Source organism: Erithacus rubecula, assembly GCF_903797595.1.
Source record: "Erithacus rubecula genome assembly, chromosome: 24".
NCBI lineage: Eukaryota > Metazoa > Chordata > Aves > Passeriformes > Muscicapidae > Erithacus > Erithacus rubecula.
In genome coordinates this window covers 2,716,878-2,734,705 of record NC_136676.1, presented here as the reverse complement: position 1 = coordinate 2,734,705, position 17,828 = coordinate 2,716,878, and the positions used below count along the sequence as shown (strand labels likewise).

General features: G+C 46.1%; 1 protein-coding gene across 1 annotated transcript in view; it reads right to left on the bottom strand.

The window, feature by feature from the left end:
* DISP3 (dispatched RND transporter family member 3) overlaps nucleotides 1–4,469 on the bottom strand; it is a 38,205-nt gene extending 33,736 nt beyond the window's left edge. Inside the window, exon 1 of the mRNA XM_079326101.1 lies at nucleotides 4,385–4,469. The gene's annotated coding sequence lies outside the window, so the exon portion shown is untranslated. The remainder of the gene's footprint in view (nucleotides 1–4,384) is intronic.
* Nucleotides 4,470–17,828: the final 13,359 nt, after the last annotated feature.

Genomic DNA, 17,828 nt, shown 5'->3' with positions numbered 1-17,828 from the left:
TACCACCTTTTTATGTCTATATTTTCTTCTGTTAATTGTGTGCCACTCCAGTTATTAATCGTTTCTGGTTTTCAATACTACAAAAGCGTGACTCAGTAGCCGTGCTCAGACCTCAGCAAGCTTCCTTTGGTTAATGACAGTATAGCAGGCAAGAGAGTCGTAAATAACATTCAGCTGGGTGCTAATGCAGAGAGCTGCTGAAGCTCACGCCTGCAGCACTCTGCTATCAATGGGACAATTTACAAACTCACACATAGTTAAGCTTTGCTGAAATGTATCCTGGATGGGGGTCAATGGAAAGTCTTTTGCTGACTTCACCTAGAGCTGGATTAAGCACTTAACTCTTACTCTGTCTCCTCCATACTCCTGAATTATTCATTACGGGCTAGACACTGCAATCCATACTCACACTGCGCTTAATCTGTCCTTTAAATTGACTTGCATTAGTCTGAGTCACAGGCAGCACAGCCTGTAACAGTGTCACTGAATGCAGCAGAGCTATCCATGAAATGAGGAGAGGAGAGGTGGCAGGATCCAGGATCCAGCCCTTAGCAAAGGTATTGGTAAGGACAAAACTGAGAAAAAAAAAAATCACCCGAGTAAAGCTACAAGAAGATAAACGAACTCAGGTAAATCTGTGTGAAATCAATCATTTAAAGAGATAGCCTGTTCTGCGGCATCACCGCAGGAGATTGAGTTCTAGAAACTAATATTTCATTGCTCAGCTTCTTCACGAGGTCTGAGAACACATTCCCAGAGCCGAAGGATGGTTTTCACACATGCCTTGTGAGGATTGCTTACCTCTCTAAAGAGAGAGAAGCGGCGAGGTGTGCGGAAAGGAAAAAACCGAAGGACATCTGCTATTCTTGACTGGTACAAAAGCGATAAAAACTGCCCGGACTGCTGCGGCCGGGGTAAGAAACACTCAGAAATTCCTTCCTCTGCCAAGATCGCAGTAACCAGGCTCTCAGGCCACACTACTTGCTCTGATCCTGAAATCCCCTCCAGCTGTTCAAAGCGCAGATAAACTCGCATCACAGGAGAGCCGATTACCTGAACCTTTCACCGCTAAACCCAAATCTACAGGCTGATACCTCTAAACAAACAATGGATTAAAAAAATAAGCCAATCAGGAAAGTAAAAGGAGAAATATTTTGCACTACACTGAGAAATATAATGGGATTTGATTTTTTAGAATTAACTCGTCTGTTCAGTTCTCATTTACGTTAGTGCTTGATAAGATTAGAGGATTAAACCAATTGTATGCTAAATCCTAGGTGCTGAAGAGAGTCTTGCGAGGATTTTCTGCATGTTGGCATGCACAGAGACCACAGCAGCATTACCCAGAGACCCTGGGACTCACAGAAGAACCCGTTCAAACTTCAGGAATAAAAATCACAGCTTATCCAGATTTTCTGTATGCACCAGGGTATGAAGTTCTATCCTGCTCTAGTTTCACTCAAGCTTATTTATTAAGTACCCATACCCAGCAGGCAAGTCTCTGTATAAGCAGCTCTTATCTCGGAGCACTGGCATCAGGAGAGAATTACAGATGTGCTGTGGCTTTTTTGGAAGCAAAATGTTAACACAGTGTGCATACCCTCTCCCTGTGCCAAACAGAAATGCACCATCCTATCACTCTCATGTGGTTTGATTACACAAACACACACATCACAGCCACCCCAGAAACTCCTGCAGGATTGTTAACACTTCATTTGCAGTTCAGGAATGACAGATACAGAATGGGTCAGTTTTCCTGTAACTTAACTGCTTGCTCTGTTGGTGTGACAAAGGCATTTGTGATGTTTAATTCATTAATGCTGAAAAAATACAAGATCTTGGGAGGCACTGCCAAGGACACACTAGGTATTGAGGGAATTTTTAGCACCTAGCAAACACATTTCCCCCAAACATCTAAAAACTAACAGCGATTTCACCAGTGTGAAATCCCTCATTTATGTGTCCCCAAATCACACAGAGTCAGTCAGATATTTCCATCCTGACTCCCTGTAAGTGCCCTATTCTATGGCAAGGAGACTGTGCACAACAAGGATGTCAATAAAGCTAAAAACACTACACTATAGCCAGTCAGGGAAATCTGGACAGAGTATCAGTGACTTCAACTTGTGGCTGGAGTTGTTTTCACCCCTGAGGATGAATTTGCCCTGTACATTGCAGAAACTGAATCACAGTTGTCACCACCGTGGGCAATCAGAGATTGGATGACTGCTGATGCTTCTCCCCAAATTCAGTCCAGTTCTCACACATGACACTGTCTGGGCTGGTCCAGACATGCTGGTCTGGGCCACTGCTCCCTCAGCTTCCCCTTGAGCCTCTAGGTGAAACACAAACACTGATGGGTAGTTTCTCCTTGAATCATTTTCCTGTTAGACAAGCAATCTCTCTCTGTAGAGGAATATCTTCCCCACGGGAATACTGCAGGAACTCACAGGGGCAGCAGGAAGAAAGGAAGAATGGATCTTTTATCATATTAAGCATTTCCATTCCATCTTTGTTGCCTTTTTCACTAGCTCAGTTCTGGTTTATTCCAGGCATAGGAAATCAAGCTATAAGGCTCCAAGGGGTAAAGAGACTAGCTTGATGAATCTAAACTCTAAAGGTGCATCCAGGGTGATAAAAGAAGTGTAGCTATTGAAACATCTCTCTCCTATACAGTTGTGTTGCTAGGTTTCCATCTAGATACACAGTCTAAAAGAGCAATTAAAGGGAGCTGATGCTGTGGATTCTATCTTTATCAGCACTTCACAAGGTTACTGGTGAGAAAGAGGGAGAAATATTGTCCCCAAGCAAAGTTGTTCTGATGAGAACAGACAGCTTGTTTCAAAAGCTTACAGAAATTTTCATGGGGAAATTCTTCTTAAAAGCCTAAGTTTCTAGGGTAGCAAATTTATGTGTACCAGGATGTGGCTTTGTAAGCAAAAAGTCTGTGTGTTTATTTGTCATTTGAATTGCTCTTCCAAAGCACAAATCCTCACCCCACTTAACTAGTCTGTCTTACCGCAGCAGAGGAGGGCATGCATCCTTTAAAAGGCTTATTTTAAAGGAACTTATTTATTTGTCTATTACATTAAACACCAGCAGACTCTGCACAGCTGTCAAAACATTAGTTCTAATAATTGCATAACTGAAAGCTGTTAAGCAGCATGCTGCTGTACCTGTGCACAAAACAAAGGTGCCAAGACACAGGATGCAGCAGCACGGCAGCTGCAAGGTCCCACTCATGCCTGAGGCTTCCACTTCCAGCTTACTCTGTCTGGCATGGAGTTTTTTAGTTACACTTAGCTCCCAGCGTCTCAAGTGCTCTTAAATACTTGGGCAGTAGCAACCAGCCCTGGTCTTTTGGGTTGGTCATCACATCACCAAGGGGAAAACAGAGGAGATCCTTTCCTCCAGGACAGTGGCTGTTTTACTGGCACATCTTTGGAGACCACCACGGGGATCAAGCTGATTTGGGACTGTTGCTAAGCAATGAAATGTCCTTATTAAGTGGTGTGGTGTTTTTAGACAGGAAAAGTCCATTTCTACACGAGCTGGTATAAAACAGAAAGGTTACCTTATGTGTGCTAGTTACGTGATGCTCTTTATATCTTTTGGACGCACAGCAGATGGGGATCCTGTCAGGCTGGACCTGCTAACACCTGATTCTGCTCCTCCTCAGGGAGGCTGGCCAAGCCTCCGTGAAGCCAGGGACACAAAGCTGCTCAGTTCTGGCACCCAACTTTTCCCCCAGGAGAACAGCCCTGCTGCAGGCACAGCTCAATCAGCTCATTATAGAGGCAGCCTCCCGGGAAACGATCTCCCTGTGCATATTCATGAACTATCCACAGCTTCCAGGGAGAGTTGGCTAAACACACAACCGAGGGATTTAGCTGCTGGATTCCCAGGGGGAAAGAAAAAATGGAAAGGGGAGTGAAGGGGGGATTTAAAAAAAAACCAAAACAAAACCAACAAACAAACAAAAAAGGCGGAAAAAAGCGGTGTTGTCTCTAAGCACTGCGGGACACGGGAGCCCGACCGATACTTCGGGTCACCCCCCGGGCAGAGCCGAGCGCTGAGGAGATGGCATCACGGCAGAGGGGTGTGCTCAGAGACTCCCCAAACCCCGCAGACCCCCGGGGCCGCGGAGCGCATCACTGCCCGCGGCCGCGGAGCGCATCACTCGCCTCGGCCGCGGAGCGCATCACTGCCCGCGGCCGCGGAGCGCATCACTGCCCGCGGCCGCGGAGCGCATCACTCACCTCGGCCGCGGAGCGCATCACTGCCCGCGGCCGCGGAGCGCATCACTCACCTCGGCCGCGGAGCGCATCACTCACCTCGGCCGCGGAGCGCATCACTGCCCGCGGCCGCGGAGCGCATCACTCACCTCGGCCGCGCCGGGCGGCAGCAGCAGCGGGCTCGCAGCGATGCCGGGCAGCGCCGGCTCCCGCCGTACCGGGGCTCGCTGCAGCGACAGCCGCGGTTCCGCTCCCGCAGCCCTGACCCGGCCCCGACGCCGCCTTTTGCCGCCGCTCCGCCGAGCGCCGTGGGCGGAAGGGCGGGCGGGCGAGCGGCGCTGTACCGGGGAGCGGAGCGGAGCGGGGAGGGGAGCAGAGTGGTGCGGTGCGGTTCGGAAAGGTGCGGAGCAGAGCAGAATGGTGCGGAGCGGAGCGGTGCGGGGAGCAGAGTGATGCGGAGCAGAGTGATGCGGTGCGGGGAGCGGTGCGGTGCGGAGCAGAATGATGCGCAGCAGAGCAGAGTGATGCGGAGCAGAGCAGAGTGATACGGTGCGGTGCGGGGAGCAGAGTGATGCTGTGCGGTGCGGGGAGCAGAGTGATGCGGAGCAGAGCAGAGTGATGCTGTGCGGTGCGGGGAGCAGAGTGATGCGGAGCAGAGCAGAGTGATGCTGTGCGGTGCGGGGAGCAGAGTGATGCGGAGCAGAGCAGAGTGATGCTGTGCGGTGCGGTGCGGAGCTCTGGGGCTGCCGCCGCCCCGCCGGGCTGCGGGCGGCGCTGTGGCCGCGCTATGAATCGCGGATATAAACCGTGTGTATAAACCGCGGATATAAACCACGGATATAAACCACGGATATGAACCGTGCCCTGTGCGCGGCCCCCGCCCCATCGGCCCCGCTGCGGTGGCGCTGAGCAGCAGCCCCGGTGGGAAGGCAGCGGCACCGCAGGGCCCGGTACCGCCGACAGGGCTCGGTACCGCCAGGAGGGGTCGGTACCGCCAGGAGAGCTCGGTACCGTCGGGAGGGCCCGGTACAGGCGGGACAGCTCGGTCCCCCCGATACGGCCCCGAGCCGGGGGCACTCCGAGGGCGAGGGCCGGTAACGGAGCTGCGGGTGTCCCCTCCGGGATGCGGGACCGTGCGGTGCCCGCCCGCAGAGGGAGCCCTTGGTTCGGACAGGGATGGCAATGGCTCGTGTGACTGATGGCAGGCTGGCATGGGGTCCGGCTCTGGCACTGCCGCCACCCGAGACCTGGCGCGGCTTGGGACGGAAACTTGTGCAGCAGCTGGTCGGTGCTGCAGGTCCAGCCCGTCCTAGAGCCAGGACTTTGGGAAAGACTCGTCATGAATCTCTCTGATGCACTGCTAGATAAATGCTCTATACAGGATGTATCCATATGCGTCAAGTGGCAGAAATATGCAGTAACAATCCCTGAATTAAGTAGAAATCATTAAACGGGAGGCAGCAATTATTAATTAGGGTGCTGGGGCAAATTGTTTATACATTCATACTTGCCTCTCATGGAGCAAGGCATTCTGCACAACTGATCATCTAGCTTGCCCTGCCCTTGCCTTGGCTTTCAGGAGATGCAGTCCCCTCTATGATAAAGACATCTCTGAGTACAGGAGCTTTGCTTAGTGGTCTCTAATTACTGTGCTGGATACAGTGGTTTTGTATTTATTTATTTAGTGCTCTTCTGGCTTTGGAGGCAGAGAAAAAGAGCAATAGTCTCCCCCATCCTTGGCCTGTGTACTGGAGTGACCTTTCACTGTAATGTGGACTCCTGCAAGAGCAGGATTATGTTAGTAAATTGCTGAACAACTACCCAGTGGTAATGGCTCTTAATCAGGTTACAAATGTAATGTAGCCTAAACTTGTTTTGTCCTATATTCTCACTTACGTAAGTGTTGATGGTGCTTCAGAAAAATACCTATTTTCAGGCAGATTTGTCAAGTCGGTATGAAACAGAAAGCAGTGCAGTAAAACAAGCCCATCACCTGAGTCTGTCTCCAAGCAGGCTGTGTCAAAAGCTCTTTCTGATGCATCACCTGAAGCGAACAGGAAGTGAAGCAGACAAAGCCAGACCATCATCTTCCTTGTGGGGCTCCAAGGAATGCAAATTTAATGAGGCTTCTGAAGTAAAAATGCATTCCACCAGCTTTGTACACTTCTGCCAGTGATAAAGGTGTCTGCAGAGAAGGTGACCGGTGTGGGGTTTGCAATTTATTGAAAACTGCAAGTGTACAGTAAAGGGAAAAATTGCTTTTCCTAACTTTGCTGATGTTGCAAGCACAGCCCACGCTGATGTGAAAGACAGTGCTCAATCAATCACTCAGCAGAGCCCAGCAGAGTGCAGGAGTTATCAGCAGCCCTGCTTCTGAGCACTCAGTAACACGACCCTCCTCAGAACTATTCCTGACCCTGACAGCTCCAGGTGCTGCAGACACACACCCCAACTCTCCTCAGAACTATTCCTGACCCTGACAGCTCCATGTGCTGCAGACACACACCCCAATCCTCCTCAGCAGTGTTCCTGACCCTGACAGCTCCATGTGCTGCAGACACACACCCCAACCCTCCTCAGAACTATTCCTGACCCTGACAGCTCCATGTGCTGCAGACACACACCCCAACTCTCCTCAGCACGGTTCCTGACCCTGACAGCCTTCCAGGTGCACATAGATGTAGCAGTGTGGAACTGGATGGTGAGTGTGCTACCTCTCCTAGCATCTTGTGAGAAAGCTCAGACAGGCACAGGCAGTCACTGAATTCACAGTTACACACAGCACAGAGAAGTCAGTGAAGAAAGATGAGAAGGTTCTCCTGTATAGAGCTCCAGCAAGGTTCATTGCCAAGCCACACTGAAGGAGTCCAGGGACTAAAGACAGAAATCACTGCAGTGTCTGGGTTAAGTATGGGGTCAGGGGACAATGGTCTGAGGGCACAGGGCTGGCACAAGGGCAGGGCAAAGGGCAGTGACCTGTAGGGAATAGGGAGAGATAAACATAGTGCTGCAGAGGACCACAAGAGAAGCCTTTTCAGATAGTGAGGCATTCTCCAAGACTGTGCCAGATTTTTCCAGGGTATTCCCCTAAAAATTCCCCTAATAGGCTCAAGGGCCTCTTCAGATAAGAACACACCTTGTGAGCTGTCCCCACTCACCTTTGGGCAGATGCTCCCCAGGTTGTGTGATGTACACAGGGGGGAACAGTCACAGAGTGCTGCTGGCACACCTGCACAAAGACAAACCCTTCCTATCTCCTCTCTGCACAAATCAACTCAACCACTGCACTGTTTAAAACATTTACATGGTTTCCTAAGAATTAAAACCACAGCACCTTCCTTCACAGGCACAGCACAGAGCTACACTAGCCCTTAGCTGAACTAGAATTTTCTCTTTTTGTGCTAGCACCTACAATATGTACATGAAGAATATGCCTTTCCATTCAACATAGAGACACTCCAACTGCCACATGCAGCATGAAGTGTCACTACATGAACACCTCTGCACAGCACTCAGAAAGCCCCATGGTAGAATGCTCACCTGGATGTAAAGGGCTGACAATCCTGCACTATGGCAACTTCTGTGATTTCAATCTCTTCTCATTCTGCATTGGAAAGAAATAAAACATTTCAAATATTTGAGGATGAGAGGGCCAATATAGTGCCCAGGAGAAATCTTCATACCTGGTTTAACATTACCTTCCATGTCCCTCTGTGTTCATAGAGCATCAGTTTGTAACTGCTATCACTTTCCTCCCTCAGGCCTCATAGAAGTGTTCAATAAAACAAGGCATGTGCTGCCAAAATGAGGACACAGTTCATTACATGTTTAAATCTGCAATACTGAGAATGTTTTACTCAGACACAAGTTGAAACTGTGTGAGCAACACATGAACATGAACTGTGTCCAACTGTACCTCATTACTTGCACATAACTCTACACAAAGGTGTCAGTGCAGATTCCACTAACAGTGCAAATGCATCTACAAAGAATTTGCATTATCTGTGGCTCTTACTAATGGCACACATGCCCAGTCAAACAGCACAGGGGCTGAGGTGCTGCACACTGCTGTCCTCAGCTGCACAGGTAGAAACACACACACCAGGGGACATCAGCACTGTATGGCACTCCTGGGTGGCAGCTGCAAATCCACCTGTCCACAGAGTCACAGGCAGGGAGCAAAGAGATTCCTACTGTCCCTAAAACCATTCATGGCTAAAGGATGCCTTCTGGAGTTGGGAAACTGAAGGAAAAACCCTTCCCCTTTATTCATGTCTCACAGCCTCAGCACAGGCACCTTCCACACCAAGATCAGGCACCACTGGCCACTCCTCTTGCTTATATTTATGGTCCCTCTCTGAAATGCTGAATGCTCATCAATGCAGAATAAAATTTCTATGTGTTGTATATTTATATAAACCTCAGCCCTGTTCTGACCAAGGAAAATATCTTCTAGTTACCACTGATTCAGGCCACTGAATTCTAATTACCAGCCCATTATCTCTTGCTCAGGCAACATTAGTACTCAAAGATTCTGTTAAACATTTCCCAGATGCAGAAACAATCTCTTCCCCAAAGAGCAGAGGTAATGGCACACACACAGCCAGCCCCCTTCTTTTATTGGGTAACATTTCTCATATATTTCATGAGAGCCAGATGGCACCATCTGAACAGCAGTGAGCTCAGGAGCCTCCAGCCACATCAGGACAAGGGAAGGGTGTCCCAGCCCTGCAAGCAGTTAACCCCATGCTGCTGTGGGCACTCATGACAGCAAGGCTCTTTTAATTAAATTCACATGTAGAAACCTAAATCACCACTGCTGACAGGTAAAACACTACAATTTGGGGGGCAGGAAGAGTATCCCCAGTCTTGAAGCTTGCTGGGAAATTCTGCAGATTGTCATAGAGAAAAAAAGAGATGTTGAGACAGTGTGTGTCCTAAACCCCTGCTGTGTGTGCAGCTTTTTCCTTGCAGTTAAGAGAAGCTAATGGTTTTATGGAAGTTATTTGCTGAAAAGGCCTTCAGTGCACTATTTAATGGAGTTTCACCAGCATTCCCCAAAGGCTTCCAGACTGCATTAGTATCCCACAGTTCACATCCTTGCCAAAAAAGCCTTCTCACCCTGATGCCTCTACTCTGTCTGTGGAGTGTAGGGATATCAGGAGTATCACAGTGTCTCCTGTGCTCTCCTTCCTACTGGAGTCATGAAGCCCCAGGTAGTAATGAATATTCACAACACAAACATTAGCAATAAGTATCGTGCTATTAGGACAAAAATATATTTCAGGCAAAAAAACTGGGAGAGTAAAACCGAGAAATGTTCTTTACTCCTGAGCTCCCAGAGCTGCTGAATAGCATTTTCCTGAGCTGTAACTGGTGGTGTTTAAAATGCAAATCAGTCTTGGGTTTCTGAGAGACATTGTAAAAAACCCCAGAAAAACAGAGCCATACAACAAAGCCTTATTGTATTGTAATGAATGTGAGATTTGCAGAGCTGCCTCCATGCCAGGGATGCACAGTGGATGCAGGCCAGGGGCTGGGGAAGCTCTTGTCCCAACTCTCTTCTACCACAAACTCATTGTGTGACCTTGAACAAGGCATCCCTTCCTCTGTGGTGGGGTGTTCATCAGAGTACACAGGGGAAGGGGGGAGATGAGGCCATTTCTGTACCTCCTGGTGAGGTTATCCACTACAGACCACCCTGAGACAGAGGACAGCACAACTAATACAGCAGCTGTTTTCAGGGCTCAACAGGGCCTTCTTGTGGCAACCTTTCCTACTTTTTTTCCTATTCTTGATGGTTTTGAAAGCAAAACCAGCGAGAGACTCCAAATCAGAAATACAATTTAATAGGAAAAAAAAGAAGAAGAAAAATAAAATACATGTGATAGTACAAAAGGAACACCACTGACAGAGTCAGAACATAACCTGAGTTGTTAGTGTGGTGCTAGCAGTGCAGATGAAGGGGTCTTTACTGCTGGTAAAGCAGAGGCAAAGAGTGCCATATTCCATTGCCAGCCCCCTGAGCTCCCCATCAGCCATGGAGTCAGAGCTGTTAACTGAGTTCCTTGGCTGTGTTTTCACAAGCAGAAATGCCCCAGTAGCTGCCCACCTTCAGGTAGCAGAAGTTTCAGGTCCCCTCAGCTCTTCTGTGTCACAGATACAAATCACTCAGAGTCTTCTGATGCATTTCAGAAATTATTTCTCTAAGGAATGCAAGATCCCAATGGGGGAACACATCCTGAAGCAGTCACACTGAGGAAAAGTCAGGGCATTCCAATAATAAAACTCCCAAAACTTCAACCCCAGAAGCCAAAAGGTAGGTTTTCAAATCAATATTTAAACCTCTAAGCATCAAATCTGAAGCTCCAATTACATGGAACATAATTTGTGAGTACCCAAGGCTTTTAAAACTTGGTCATTTATTTCCAGATATGTAAATTTTCCTATTTACATAAAAACTTCTCAGAAAATGTTCTACATTACCAGCAGAACATTTCAGCTCTTCTCTGGAAACACAAATCTTTAAGAAGCACTGACTGGAACAAAAATATATTAGTTTAGGCTATTTAGTTTAGGCTGAAATATTTAGAGTTTAGATATTCCTCTTTGAAGCAATTAAAATGTACTTAAGCAAAGCATCATTTTCAACTCCTTCTCCACCAGATATGCAGTGTGGACAATCAGAAGATTTTGCATACTGGTAGCAGCAGTAAAAAAGTGCTTCTGAAAATGAGGTGGGAGAAATACCTGCTCCAGGAAGGCAGAACAAAATAAGGAAAATAAGGAGGAGGACAGGAACTCAAAGCAACCTATTCACACACTGAAGAGTGAGTGCATACCCACTATCACTTTGGAAATGTTATTAATCTCTTCAAATGTTGCAGAACTGAGCAAGGAGAGCTTGCAGAAGTGATTCAAGTTCAGAAAATTACCAGAAAGCAAACAGTTTCTATAAAACAAAAAATGGAGACAAGTGTCCCCTGAGAGATGAGGCTGGAGAAATGTCTTTTGCAGTTGCTTTTGGTAATGTGCCCTTATTTACCAACACAGTGTTGTTAGAAAAAAGGTAAAGTGGGAAGTATAAGCAGAGGAGCAGACAGACAGTACACAGCCAGGAAAAAGCCAGACTGGCAGATTGATAAAATATTCTTAGGTAAGTAACAGTCTGAAAGATAGGAAGGTGCAGAGAGAGGTTTAGAGATGAGCTTAATACTTCTGTGATTCATTTGCATTAAGCTCAAGTAGTGTGTGTGGCTTGTGTTTTACTTGTTAGTTTTGCTTCCCTGACTGCCTCAGGTGCTGGCAGAGAATTGTTTTGCTGAAGTGGGATGTTTTGGAAATTCATTGTCCCTGGGAAAAAATGGGGACCATTTCACAAAATTCTGGAAAACTTCTTCAGGTTCTGAAACTCCAAAGAAAAAGAGTTACATGAGAAGTGGTCAGGCCTCTTCCCTATAGTGGAAGTCCAGCTTTTTCTTCTCAGAGTCATAAAATCAGAAACTATCAGCAGCCTTCCTACTGAGCTTCACATGAGAACATTGTGCAAATTATGGAAATGTTGTTCATCCAGCCATCCTGCAGCAGATGGCAAAGCAGTGAAAATGGCCAGAGCTGGTGGGTGGCATGGATGAGTTCAATACAGCCCTGAGATTCCACCAGTGCCCATCAGCAGTCTGCTACATTCATTCATTTATAATTATTTCCTATTTCCCCCTGCAGTTATATTTTAGAATTGCCATTATTTAGATACCTGTAAGGATCCAATGTAGCTCACATGACCTTGACTCAAAGCAGAGCATCCAAGATCAATTCCAGGATCCCCTTTGTAATCCAAGCCCAGGCATCAGGCACTGGGACACTGAAGCCCTTGCAGCCAGAAACAGGACTCTGGTATTGCAGAACCTCTTCTGCCATGATTCTGTCTGAAACAACAGGAAGGAAAGTGAAAAAGCAGGGAAATATGTAGGTACAGGAAGGAGAATACTCAGAAGAGTAAAAATGTTAAGGAGACAGGTGAGGGAATTAAAAATAGTACAACAAGTTTTAGAAAACCAGTTCTACAACGTAGGACTGGTACTTATAATTTCTGTTACAGAACTTCTGCAAGATGGATAGAAAAGTTGCAGAGAAGGAACTTCCTTACATTTAGTGTTGAACTCCAGGAAAAGTATTAATAGAAAGAAAAAAAGAGGAAGTTAAAACAAGAATAGGAGACAGCCCCTGAAGTTGTGCAGTTACAGCCCCTGCAAGCCCAAGGACCTGAGGAAGGGAAAGGAAGAGATAGCTAATGGAGGAACTTGGAACTCCATAAAAATATCAGTTGCTTCTAGATGTGGTGCATGCTGCCTTCAAAGTCTTGGCTTGGAGCACCATCTATTTTTTGGGTGCTCACTCTCAAGTGCTGTTTGGCTTCTGATGGATGCTGCTGTGACAAGTGCATTAAACTCAGCAAAAGTGAGCCTTAGTAAGCTCTGAAAACCAGGGTCCATCACTTCTCAGAATCCTTACAGAACAGTCTGGCTCCAGCCAGATGCCAGCATTCTCACAGCATGCAGAGCATGGCTGGTGGCAGCACGAGAAAGTCTATATGTAAGCTGAGTCTCAGAACAAGGATGTGTTTTTTTAGGCTTTACTAAACCCACAGGCTCATTACCCAGCTCCTGTTTCCAGGGAGGAGCAAGTGGGTGAGAGCTCTCCCTCCTGTGACTGCAGATCTCAGCCAAAAGCTGACAGACTGTCACTGCTCCTGCTGTGGCTGGGATTTTGCTGCCATTTGAGCCAAGAGCAGTGCCAGCCCAGGTGTGACCTTCTCTGCCCCTAAGCCTGCATCCCCCAACACTCCCTACCTCCAAGCAGCTTTTGCAAAGAATCTGACTCTCTGGTCCTGTAAAGAGCTGCCCAGCTCAATATGGAATTAGTAGAATCTGAGTTATTAATTGTCTACAACAATTAGCCAGGACACCTGGGTCTTCTGGCAGCTTGGTTATTCTGTGGGAGCCAATTACAGTCTCTACATTTTCATGCCATTTTATCCACAGGCCATAAAAGCTGCTCCTGCAGCTCTCTGTTCATCTCCTTTACTCTGATGCACATCCAGTCCATCCTGAGACAGGGTGAAGTCGTTTCCTGTCTTTTCATATTTCCCTGAAATCAAAAACTTGCAGTGTGCATAACTGATGGGATGGATATGCAGAGCTAGCACACTTGACAGAGAAGAACAGAAAAGGTCTTCCCAAAGCTCACTTATGCCTTAGAAGAGAAGATGCAGAGATCTTGCTGGACTTCTCCCCTTGCATCCACTTGCTCAGTCAACAGACCCCATCATCCAGTTGAGCTTAATGAGAGATATTTCTCATTCTGCAACCCCCCCAACTCCATCTGAGACAGCTCTCATGGTATAGATCAGTCACTGTAGTGGCAGTGAATCTGAAGGGTTTAGAGCAGTTTATCCTCACTGAGGACTTTGACAGTGAGTGCTGGGTGAGACACTGGGCTGCACCAGGCATGTCACTTAATGCCCAGGTGTGCAATGATCCTTCACTGCTTCCCAAGGTTTCTCTGAGGTTACATGTGGACATTGCTGAAGGCTCAAGGAAAAATCCAATTCGGATTTTTTCCAGCCTGTTGACTTTCTCAGTTCCAGTTCAAATCTTTCTCAGGTTGGGAACTTTTCTCAGAGACAAACAAGAGAAGGAAGAATGAAGAACACAGGTTAACACCTGTTGTTGATCACAGAGCAGTGTGTGTGCTTTGTGATGTTTTGCAGAAAGCATGTTTTCAAAGAGGTGTTGCCTTCTTGGACCAATGAGCCTTTTCCATTCTGTATTGCACGATCTATCCTATATAAGTGCCGTGGCCTTTCAATAAACCTTTTCTTGCTACTTTGGAAGAGCTCCTATGTGTGTTGCTGTATTATTCCCTGTTCCTAATCAGACAGTGACAGTTACATCCACCAATATCCATGTGCTATGCTCCTAGAATAACAGCAGCCCTGTGAATACATCACTGAAACCATGCTTGGCCCCACCAGGAGCTGGGGCTGGTGCTGGGATGATGCAGGAGCCTCCACAGAGTGTTCTGAGTGCCTTCAGCACAGCAGGCTCCAAGCCCAGCCAAGCAGGGACCTGCATCTCTCAGGAATCCACTGATGCACCAGAGTTAATTTCTCTCCTACAGCAGCCATCTGGGATCTCAAATGTTAAATCTGTAACTTTTGTGAACTTTGGAATGCAAAACAATGTTAGAAACTCACATTATTTATCTGACACACCTCACCCACCACTGCTGAGGAAATAAATCCCTATTCTGTGTTCAGGAAACAAAGCTATTTCTGTCACACAGGAAACCATCTGAAGCTTTTGAAATAATCAGTTTTTAATATTTGCTAATCTTTGCTTTTTGTTTTTGTACATCAATTGGGCCTCTTCACAAACAATTTTGTGAAGGGGCCTGATTGATTTTGCCTTTTCAGCCCTTTTTAATTATCAGCTTTGCAGGCTGGTAAGAGGCTGGTCACAATTTTCATTAGTGATTTGTGATTTGGATTGCTCCACTTCTGTTATGGACAGCATCTCAGCAAAAATCAATAACAAATTAAATCACAGTAGGCAGTGTGACTAGGGAAAAGTGGCCTTTCACTGTGAGAAAAAAAAAAAGTTTGCATTTTTTAAAATTAGAGATAAATTGAGAAGAGATAACTTTGTAGCTTCATCAAAAGTAGCCATGCTGGGAAGGTACTGGGTAAGCACACTGTACTTTAGATCCTACATCATATTAACTCATGACTAGAAAGTAATATTGGCACTGCTGGGAAGTGTTTCCCTGGGTACTACACAGCCCCATTACTCCTGATTTATTCCACATAACACCATGAACTTGAAGAAGGTTCCTTCTGACTTAATACCAGTATGAGACCAAAACCAGATTCCTCATTCTGAGACACTGAAAAAGAGAGTTTAATGCAGTCTTCTACTCGAGCCTCCCACAAACATTTTCCAATTCTCCTGAGTTCCTGTGAGGAACAAACCTTTCTGCTTTAAATTCACAAACCTGTGAGCTCTCCCAGGGCAGTGGGAGAGACACCATAAACACCATAAATAGATTTTAAGTCTCCCCTACGTGCTTTTCAGTGTCTGCTTTGCTTCTCTGCATCACCACATCCTCTGAAAAGCAGAAGTGTGACTGGAATTACCTACACTAAGTCCTAGATTTGCCAGTCTCAGTATCTCAAGTTATTGCCTGGTTTTACACTAAGGTTCCTGGCATGTGTCTGCTAAGTGCAAACATGTTCTCTCTGAACAACTTCATTTGACATCTCAGTTATCTGTTGCTTTCTTTTTTCCCTTTTCTCTGCTTCCTAGTTTATATTTTTTCTTCATAGTGGAGTTTTTGCCCATGAGAGGAACATTACGGAAGGGAAAATAAACAGAGCAGTATTTGATGTTACACTTTCTATTTAGAAGTTTCTCTTTCTTCTCCCTTTATATCATTATTACCATGTTGATCCATAAGCAAAATAAAGCATATAAATATACTCCTTTTTTTTTCATTTTGAATCATAAAACTTGAAGTTATAGTTCCCACAGCAACAGTAACTCAACGTTAATGTGCACATACATTAGAGGCAGGGAAATTAACACCCAACGCAGCAATAGAATATGTGTGAGGGAATTATGCTACTGGTTGGAATCCCACAGATGTGAAACATTTCATGTCTGTTTGTGACAAGATGTCACCAAAAAAAAGCAGCTGTCTCAAAGATCTCAATCTTTATAGACAAAAATCGAATTCAACCTTGCAATATGCAGAATCACTTTACTGAGGTGGTGTTACTTTTATTGTTAACTCCACTGGCTTTAAAGATGCTAAGACCTTCCAGAGCTCAAGAGAGTGCACACACATGTGTGAGCTTCTCTGTTGTTGGGGTGACCCAAAAAACCACACAGAGAAGGGTCTGGCATGTCCCCTAGGGCATGCACTATGTACCAGATCACAAAGCTGGAAGAACCTTTGGAGAACCTTTGGAGAACCTACTGCATTGAGATATTCAATATGCCATCCACCCTGCCTCTTCCAGGCCTGCAGGTCACTCCCCTTTCAGCTGATCTCTGGGAGAGACAGTTCTGAAACACAGGAAAGGATTAGAGGGATTGGATTAGAAAGGATTGGAGCCCACAGGGATACAGATGAAAGGCTGGAAGTGTCCCCAGGCAAGAGGTCTCAGCCCCTCCAGTTTTCTATACCTGCTGCCAGTCACTGCAGGGAAGTGTTTTTAACACAAGCTGCATCCCAGGGGACTTTGGCTAAGTTATTCTAATTATTTGTACAATAAGATGAAAGAGCAATGTGTTCCCATTTCATAAAGGCTTCAGCAAGTCTACCAGGTGCTGATGCTCCTTTGTGTGGCCTGAGAGCTGAGAACTAATTAGTCTCAAATTATACCCCTGACAAAGACACAGCAAGGAAGCAGGAAAGACATTCACATGCCAAACCACTACAATGCACTTTCAAATGGCAGATCAAATAGGCATCACCACTTCAGAGGGCCAAGGATGCCTCCAGCAACCCATTGGTGTTTACCTTAAACAGCAAGGAGAAAGGCAGAGGAGAGAAAAAGAGAAACATCAAAAGGGCTGGCAGACCTGTCTCTCCTGAATCCTCTCCATGCTGATCCCATAGGAAAAGGGTTCCCCTTTAATTTGGACCTTTGGGATTTGCACAATTGCTTTCAGCACCACTTGCTGTCATTTTTCATTGGATGTACTTCTAGGCAAAGCTTCACAGTCAGCTCTTTCAAATAAACATGAAGGCAGTAACTCATGAGAATACAGCTGGAGTTGGCAGACATGCTGTTTGCTGTATTCCATGGTGCAGGAAGTTGTGTGCAATCCTACAATTAAATCAATCAGCACAGGCCAGCCCAGAAGGGTTAACACAACTTTTCCTTTCATGTTTCTTGCCTTTCACTCCTGCATAGCCTTTCTTAAATGTCTCACAGTGTTGCAAAGGGAAGACTCATCCTCTTCCAAACCTTCAAAATTAGATAACCCTACCAATAACTTACCAAAACACCCAAACTGCTTGGATGTTTCTCTTTCTATAGATGCCTCCATACCTTTGAACACTTGTTCCAAAGCAGAGCCAGTCAGAAATGCTACAGACTGTCACTGGAGGGTAGTTATTAAGTAAAGAATATATTAATAACCTGTAAGATGTAAGATTGGAACAAACCCAGCACCTTTTCTGGCCCTTCCCTTTGGGACTTAACTAAAACATCTTGGCACAGCTCTGTTCTCCTTTCTGACCAGCACCTCATCCCTGGAAAAAATAAGTTTAACACAAGTTAAACTGAACTGAAGTCCCTTGCCCTTAGCCTTTCCCCTGATGTAAAGCAAAGTTTCAAAGGCTCAATGCCCTTGTGCCATGAATCATGTTTATCATAACAAGAAACAAAGAGGGGAGAGAACAAAGGAAAAGGGAAAGAGAAGAAAACAAGAAAGGAAAAGACAAACAGAAGAGTGAAAGGGAGGGATATAGATAGACCCATTAATTTGCTTCTGTTTGCTCTGGGGTTTAAACAACAAAGCCTCT